General features: G+C 44.2%; 1 protein-coding gene across 2 annotated transcripts in view; it reads right to left on the bottom strand.

Annotated features, from left to right (window-relative positions):
- Nucleotides 1-9,111, bottom strand: part of ARHGEF7 (Rho guanine nucleotide exchange factor 7) — a 121,218-nt gene that overhangs the window by 95,799 nt on the left and 16,308 nt on the right. For both annotated transcript variants that reach the window (XM_015421338.1, XM_015421337.1), the window contains 2 exons: nt 2,097-2,181; nt 1,199-1,329 (listed from right to left, as the gene is read on the bottom strand). The gene's annotated coding sequence lies outside the window, so the exon portion shown is untranslated. The remainder of the gene's footprint in view (nt 1-1,198; nt 1,330-2,096; nt 2,182-9,111) is intronic.

Below are 9,111 nucleotides of genomic sequence, written 5' to 3' on the forward strand. Positions count from 1 at the left end.
CAAACAATAAAAAGCAATACACGAGTTAAAAACACCAGCCTAATCTGGCAAAATAGATCACCCTCCACCACATAGGCTTCCCAAGTCCCCCCGGGGTGCAGGGAAACCCCCGCCCCAGAGGCCCGTTCCCCACCGCCAGCGGATCGGGCCCTGGGGGGAACCCCACCCCAACGTGCGCGTCACCCGGAAGTGACGCAACCACGCCGGGCATGCTGGGGGCGGGGCCACGGTCATCCGAGGGAAAACTCTATGGTCTTCCCTCGGATGGTCGTGGCCCCGCCCCCAGCGTGCCCGGCGTCGTCACGTCACTTCTGGGTGACGTGCGTGCGGCGCGCACGCACTTCGCGCGCACGTTCCAGCCGCAGCATGGGAGTCCCCCGGTAAGGAGAAATTTCGAAATTTTGACCCTACCACCACACCGTCTGAAATAAAACTGTCTTACAGGCCTTCCTAAATGCAGCAAGTGAAGGAGCCCTCTGCCCTTGCTTTAGTAGGCCATTTCTTTGTAAGCTTGTGTTGGCTAAAGCCAAGTAGCCAAGAGAAACTCCTGAATATGGGGTTAAGAGGAAAGAGTACAGAATGGCCTTAAAATGTAGTTGCTTGAGCCCTGCTCGGCTTCAGAACACCGATGCCAATCTGTTGAGCAACTAATTTCTTTACTAAGCACTGGAGAGCTATTGTTCTGCAGGATCCAGCATTACTGGATGCTAGAGGATTCCTGGAGCACAACAGCATCACCTCTGCAACAGATACTGAGACTATCTACAAACGGTTTTACCTTTTATAAGGTTCACTGGAGGGAAGCAGCACGATGAGCGGTTTTGGGACTTCTCACATAGGGCTATAGTTGATCCATTTGTTATTTCCTTTCCCATAGAAAACCATGTTCAAGGATACACAGACAGCAATTCTAAGCTGGTCTACTCAGAACCCTACTCAGTTCTATTCAGTGGGGCTTACTCTCAGGAAAGTGTTCTTAGGATTGCACTTATAACGCTAACTCACATAAAATCCAACGAGAACACAAGACAGCATCAACAAAGAGTCTCAAAGGCCTCTGTTACTGATCATCACCTTCTCGCCTATCAAGTATCCGTTAACGTGAGTCAAGCTTCTCACTTTGCACCACTCATTAAGGAGAGTGAACAACATTTTTAATGAAAGACAGAGAAAGAAAAAGAAATGGGTCAGTACTTACCAGACTTCGATACTGGCCCTGAAAAAGTTTTGAAGTTCTGCTATGTAAAGACTGTGATCCCAAGGAATCGAATGACTTTATCCGGTGAGACGATGGTCTTGCACACACAGAGTCACTTCCTAGCCCAATGTCTGGAAATGCAAAAAAACACCAGTACTTCAGAAAGACAACAATACAAAATGCATGTGCTACAGACAAGCATTTATGCTTGATTTCCTTAAAAACTGTTTAGCATACTTCTCTCCCTTACAAAGAAAGTGCTTAAATTAGCTGGAAAGACAAATTCTATAAGCATGTGGCCAAGAGACTAACCAATGGCCATTTACATGTCACTCCCCTACTAAATGAACTTCCCCCAAATAGTTATTGTACTTCTGTATCACTCAGAAACCTCTTAGCAATTAGCCCACAGCATTCCAACTATTAGTAAAGTCTGGAAAATCAAGAGAGTTCAACATTAACACGCAAAATCAAATGAAAGAAATGAGTAATTTTTCCCACCACGAACTTTCTTACAATCAATAGCTAATTTTTCTTATCTAACACAGCCATTCAAGCAGTACTGCTTCCGTTATTTTAAAATGTGCACTCTGTCCAGAGCGAAGTGAGGAACAGAAAAGGACAGCAGAATAAGGTATGAGACAGATTAAAATCTTTCTGCACAGTGGTAGCAGGGATGCAGATATCAAGACAATCACAGAAAACTTTCGATGGGATACAGGCAAAATAAAAACAAGGAATAAGGGAGAAAATAGTATTAATAAGAAATGAATGCTAAGATATTGAAACCGAACAAACTAAATCAAAATTAATATAAATCGAAATTAATAAATAATACCGGCCTACCGAACTAAACTCTCTCAAGCCTGAAATGAGAAGCATGCAAAATTCCACTTACCTGCTGTTACTTTATTTAGAGCAACTAAGGAGCTGAGGACCTTGCTAAAGTTTTGCCCTTGATAAAGATCATTTGCGTCAAAGGTCTGAAAAAGAAAGGAAAATACGTCAAGTGAAAAGTCACACTACTAAGAACAAGTAAAGTAACTTACATAAAAAGACTGTCATGAGCTTATATTATTATTATATATTATTTCATAAAATGGCCTTCAAAGATGGCTCATAATCTGAAGTTGCTGCAAAATTAAGATGCTCAGCTCTCAATTGGGGAGGGGGGGATGTTACAAATATATCCAGTTGTGTTTCAGCTGTACTCGCTGTCTAGCAGTAAAATAGCTTTGACACTAATTTGAAGCACAGACCAATTTCAGGCCCAAGTACAATAACACTACTTAAAGAAGCTGTTTCATTATTATTTACCTACAAAACGTATACTCCGCCTTCCTGCTCTCATCAGGGCCACAGGGGCAGCTAACAGATTTATTATTTGTTATTTATTTATTTCTTCACATTTATAGCCCTCCCTTCCCAGAAGCGGACTCAGGGAGGGTAACATGTCATTTATACAAAATATATTAGTTAATATAATAACATTAAAATTGTAAACCTCATCATAATTATTAAAATGGCGGTCACAGCTAATAACAAGAAAAAAAATTTCTGGCTGTGGGAGGTTCCTGACCATAGACAGTAGTTGTTAACAGAGTGACAAACACCTCAGGGAGGCCATATATGGATGTCCGCTGCCTCAGCCAAAGGCCTGGCGGAACAGCTCCGTCTTGCAGGCCCTGCGGAACTGAAGTAGATCCCGCAGGGCCCTGATCTCAATGGGGAGCATGTTCCACCAGGCAGGGTCCAGGGCGGAAAAAGCCCTGGTCAAGGAAAGACGGACGTCTTTCGGGCCAGGGACTATCAGAAGGTGTTGATCCATAGAGCACAGTGCTCTTCAGGGCATATATGGGAAGAGGCGGTCCTTCAGATATGTTGGTCCCAGGCCATATAAGGCTTTAACGGTTATTACCAACACCTTGAAGCGGTTCCGGAATTCTACTGGCAACCAATGCAATTGGCGGAGTACCGGCCAAACGTGAGCCCGCACAGGCATCACCGTTTGAGAAGAAGAAGAGAAGAGATTAGATTTATACCCCGCCCTTCACTACCCAAAGGTGTCTCAGAGTGATTTACAAACTCCTTTCCCTTTCCCTCCCCACAACAGACACCCTGTGAGGTAGGTGGGGCTGAGAGAGCTCTGACAGAAACTGCTCTTTTTCAAGAACAACTGTGCCAGAACTATGGCTTGCCCAAGGTCATCCAGCCAGGTGCAAGTGGAGGAGTGGGGAATCAAACCCGGTTCTCCCAGATTAGAGTCCACATACTTAACCACTACACCAAACAGGTGCGCCAATGCCTTTTGCACCAGCTGTAATTTCCGGGTCAGCCTCAAGGGTAAGCCTGCATATAGTGAATTACAGTAGTTAAGCCCGGAAGTGACCATTGCATGGGTCACTTTAGCTAAGTCTTGGTGGGAGAGATAGGGTTTCAGCAACCTAATCTGCTGAAGATGGGAAAAGGCCGATCGGGCAGCTACAGTAACCTGGGCCTCCATGGAAAGAGAGGCATCCAGTGTCACTCCCAAACTCCTCACCTTTTGGGCCACCACCAAAGTTGACCATTCCAGTGTGGGGAGCCTGATACCCATATCCCCTTCCCTTCCGACTTAGGTACAGAACCTCTGTTTTCGATGGATTTAGCTTCAACCAACTCAGCCGCAGCCATCTAGCCTCAGCCAAATTATCAGGGACAGAGGACAGATGGCCTTTAAATAACAGATAGAGCTGGGTGCCATCTGCGTATTGAGCCCATACCTCCGGACCAACTGGGCAAGGGGGCACATATAGATGTAAAATAACATTGGCGAGAGGATCACCCCCTGCGGCACTCCACATTCCAGTGGGTATTGCAGGGAGGTCCTCTCGCCCAGCGCCACCCTCTGTCCCCGACCATGGAGAAAAGAGGTAAACCACTGCAAGGCAGTGGGTCAGCAAAACCACTGAACTCCTAAGCTGGCAAGGCGGTGGGTCAGCAAATCATAATCGACCGTGTCAAACGCTGCTATCAAATCAAGTAAATGTAGCCACGCCAACCCGCAACGATCCAGATGTCTACGGAGGTCATCTGTAAGGGTGACCAGAGCCGTCTCCGTCTTATGGCCAGGATGGAAGCCAGACTGGAAAGGATTGAGGATGGAAGCGTCATCCAGGAAAGCTTGGAGTTGTTCAGGCACCGCTCTCTCAACCACCTTACCCAGGAATGGTAGATTCGACACCAGGCGGTAGCTGGTCAGGACCATAGGGTCCAGTGATGGTTTTTTAAACAGCGGATGGACTACTGCCTCCTTTAGAGCCCCTGGGAAAGTCCCAGTAGACAGGGATAAGTTGATAATTTCTTCCAGAGGAACCCGAATGCTCTCCCCGGAGGCCTTCACTAGCCAGGAAGGGCAAGGGTCAAGGAGGCTGGTAGTGGGCTTCACAGTTGCCAAGATCCTGTCAACTTCCTCCTGGGAGAGTCGGCTAAAGAGGTCCAATATTGGACCTGAAGATGGACAAGGGACTTCCAGTTCCCTTACTGTCTCAAGTGTGGTCGGGAGGTCATGGAGGAGTGTCATGATTTTGTCTGCAAATAGTTCGCAAATGCCTCACAGCCAATAACTAATTCCCTACTATTTGATCTGCCCTGTGACAGAGCTGTAATAGATCGAATAATTCTAAATAATTGGGCTGGGTGCGAGCTCACAGATGCAATGGAGGCCACGTAGTAATCTTTCTTTGCATTCTTCACCGCCATCTCATAGGCTTTCATAAGAGTCCTATAGAATGTTCGTGACACTTCATCACAAGCACGCCGCCACCTTTGCTCCAGCTGTCTTAGCTCCTGCTTCATCCTCTGCAGTTCTGAGGTATACCAAGGTGCTGCTTTGGTACGAGGGCATAGAGGGTGCCAGGGGGCAATCTCATCAATTGCTTCGCAGTGTTACCAGTCCTCCACCTGCTCATCGAGCGAGCTGCCAGGGGGCATCAGATCCTGCAGAGCTTCCTGAAGCCAACCAGGGCCCATTTGACTCTGCAGGCGAGCATAAATGTGCTCACCACCTAAACAGGGAGGGCATGATATGCTCAGCCAGACCTTCAGGGCAAAGTGGTCAGACCATGGGACTATATCTGTAGCCATCTGATGCACATTTATCCCCATCCCAAAAATCAGATCCAGTGTGTGGCCTGCCTGGTGCATGGGAGTCGATATAAACTGGGAGAGTCCCAGTGCCTCCATGGATGAAACTAGTCCCTGGCCTGAGAAGACACAGCATTGTCAGCATGGATATTAAAATCCCCCAGGACCAAAAGCCTGGGGTACTCCAATACCCAAGCCAATACTGCATCTAACAGGTCGGACAGGGTATCTGCCGGTACACCAGCCAGATAGCCAAACTCTCCTCGACATTGCACGCTAGACCAACACATTCAATGCCGGAGATTGTTGGGGCGAGAAGCGACCTGAAGGAATAAGATTCACGGATAAGCAATGCCACACCCCCACACCCATTCATTCGAGACTGGTGAAAGACCAAGAGTTTAGATGGGGTAAATTGGTGGTAACAGTTTCACCCTCCCTCATCCAGGTCTCAGTCACACAAACCAGGTCTACCTGACACTCCATGAGATAATCACAGAGTGTATTGACCTGGCATTGAATAACACCAGGGTCGGAGATGGGTAGTTTTACCTAGCCCCACAACCAACATCTCTCAGGATGAGACGCAGGTGGGAACAAGTCCAAGCATTCCCGTATCTCTGACTTCTTCCGTTCCAATTAGAGGAGCAGCACCTACGCCCACCGCTATATCTCTCCTGCCCCATCATCACTGGTATCCCTGACTCTTGCCTCCCTTCCTCGGTGTTACCAGCCCAGACGTTGCACTCTCCAACAACCAACAGAAAGGCTGTGACCATCAGGCTGTGACCATCCAGTTAAAAAGTCAATCTACTCTACCTTTCTAATCAACCCCTCTGTTTAACTCGTTGGCCCATACATACATACATAATAAACATACATAACAAAAACTCATCTTAAAAACCATTAGAATGAAACAAAAACACGCCTAATTTAGCTTGCTAAGATAGGCCAGTTTTTTACAAATATGGTAAGATAGTAAGTTATCAAAATATTTATTCATCAAGAAATGAATCCAACAAATTGTGATTTTTTTTTATTTAAAAAATTCAGCATCCATGAGGCGAACCACGAACCCACAGATTATTACTGCAAGTAACCAGCAGGACAGTTTTCTATGGAAAAAGAGGTGTGAAAGACACCAATTCCCTTACATCAACAGTTGTTTTTAATAGAAATGTGCATTGTACACAGGATATGTTAAACACTAGTAAATCTTGCATAGTCACCCAAACTAGAACAATCATCTTCTACATACAAACCTTTCCTTTTTTTAATAATTGTATTTATCGTTTTCACAAATCGTTCTCCTTTACATTTACAAAACATTTTCCCATTGTTTAGATCTTATTCAGAATTACATACATTCATTCTTTTATACCTTTGAGTCTCAATTTCCCCTACATACAAACCTTTCCTGTTTTCATCCTAAGCAAAATTCCCAAGGCATACCTGCACAGAAAGATTCCCCCCTCCCGCATACATATGGTATGTAAATAGTGTATAGCAAGGCACACTGAAAATTAAAGCTTTGGAGGCAGAGATACTATTCATAGCAACAAAGACTGGTATCCCAATCACTGCTGGCAAGCACAGTTCACAATTCTCACAAACAAGCAGCAAAATAAGAAATGGGCAATCACCAGTCAGGACAAAGGGTCTTAAGTCTGCTGAAAGGACACATGAAACACTCAAGAGTACCCTCCAAAGTCCCATTATTTTTAATAAGTGTTAAGAAGCTATCTTTTCTTTTGAAGTAAAAAAAGAATAAAGATTTGTATTCCCAACCATAAACTCTCGAAAGTATAGCATGAACATGGTTTCCAGCATGTAGGGACAAATCTCCCATCTTGCATAGGGCCACTCAAATACCCACAAGCACAAAGCCTGCCAAGCAAATATGCTAATTGTTTTAAGTGCTTTTAAAATAACAAATTCATGGATGCAAAAGAATCCCAATAAGCAAGAGAAATAGGATTTATTTAGGCTTACCTTCATTATGGATTCTCACTCAGCAAAATTAGTCCACAAAACCAGTATGTTGAAAGAACTCAAGAAAAACAGGATGTTAAGAGGCTTATGTTTCCTGACAAACTGAGAGTAGCTGGGATATCGAGAGCAATTTCATTGGCTCATCCCAACATTCACATCATCATCTCTATATGTACCAAGTCTATATTAATCAACAGGAAACTGAACAATGGGTTCTGGCGAAGGGGAGGGGAACAGTGTATCTTTTCTATCTTCTCACATCACTTTGTCTGACTCTGAATCACTAGGAACTCTCCTGAGTTTAACACTGCTAATTATTTAAAGATTTATTCCCCAAGTGCTTTTAACCCACAAAAGGTTCCCAAGGCAGTTTCCAACAACCAATTAAAATAGCCACAATAAAAAACCCATAAAATTCAATTAAAAGTGGCTAAGAACAATAATGAAAGGTCTTTAAAAAAAAGTCAAACCCACATCAATAAAATGTCAACAGATATATGATCAGCCAAAAATGAAGAAGCAAAAGCAATTAAAAACCTGTGGGAATCCTGTTGCTAAAACTACAGAGTTGGCACCAAGCAAATCTCAGCAAGATTAATAATGCCAAGAGGGAAGAGAACAATCAATCACTGGAGGTGCAGAAGCAAATTTAATTTCAGCACCAAAGATGGTATTAGGAGCAGTGGACTGTGGCTTACAGTGTACGGTTACAGAAATGTCCCAGAAAAAGAGATGTAGGGAAGAAAATTTTCTATTTTTTTTAAAAAACAATGCTTTATTTTTGTATGCACTGTTTTCCCATTTCTAAAAAATCACTGTTTTAGGAAAAATAATAACAATTAACAGATGCTGCTGCCAATACACCAACAGATAAATTTGGCAGTTTTCAATTTATAATTAAAGTTTTCCAAGTGCTTGTCCCTAGGAATTGTCAGAGAGAGTTCATGTAAGTGTTACTGATTTGTCAACCAATCCAAATTTTAAAAATCAGAATATAAATTCATCTGATTGACTAGCAGGTCAATTTTACTTAAATGTAAAAAGAGAAGGTATTGCCTTTCAATTTTTCAAGTATTTATTTCAATAAATAATGGGTTGGATAAAGAGCAAGAATCCCTGATCTCCCTGGCTCTCCCCTTCCTTCAGCAGCTATTTCCAACCTTGGGAAAGAAGCGTAAGAAAGTGATTTTGCCACTGTGGGCTCTTTTTGTAGCAGGTACTCATTTGCATATTAAGTGACACACCCCTAATGTAGCCAATCCTCCAAGAGCTTACAGTAACTCCTGTAAGAAGAGCTCTGTAAGCTCTTGGAGGATTGGCTACATTAGGGGTGTGTTGCCTAATATGCAAAGGAGTTCCTGCTACAAAAAGAGCCCGAACTTACCCAGGGTCAGCAACGGCTCCTGGGGAGAGGGGAAAGCCAAGAAGACCCACAACTGACAGTTATTTCTGACTAGTAAGGAAAGCCCGTCGTGGCGGTAGACGACGGGCCCTAGATAGGAAGGAAGGGCGAGTGGAAGACAGGAATGGAGAAGAGGAGGTAGAGAGAGAGAGAGAGAGTTAGATAGGGGGGAAAGAGAGAAACGGGGGGGAGGCAGAGTGGGGTTAATGGTATTATTTTGGAAAGAAAGGAAGGGAGAAAGCTAGGAAGGAAGGAAGGAAGGAAGGAAGGAAGGAAGGAAGGAAGGAAGGAAGGAAGGAAGGAAGATGGGTAGAAAGACAGAGATTGAAAGAGAGTGAATGGGAGGAAGGATAGTTGAGAAGGAAGAAGGGCAGAGAAACAGAGGGGGGAAACA

Source organism: Gekko japonicus, unplaced genomic scaffold, assembly GCF_001447785.1.
Source record: "Gekko japonicus isolate JY-2015 unplaced genomic scaffold, Gekko_japonicus_V1.1 scaffold553, whole genome shotgun sequence".
Classification (NCBI taxonomy): domain Eukaryota; kingdom Metazoa; phylum Chordata; class Lepidosauria; order Squamata; family Gekkonidae; genus Gekko; species Gekko japonicus.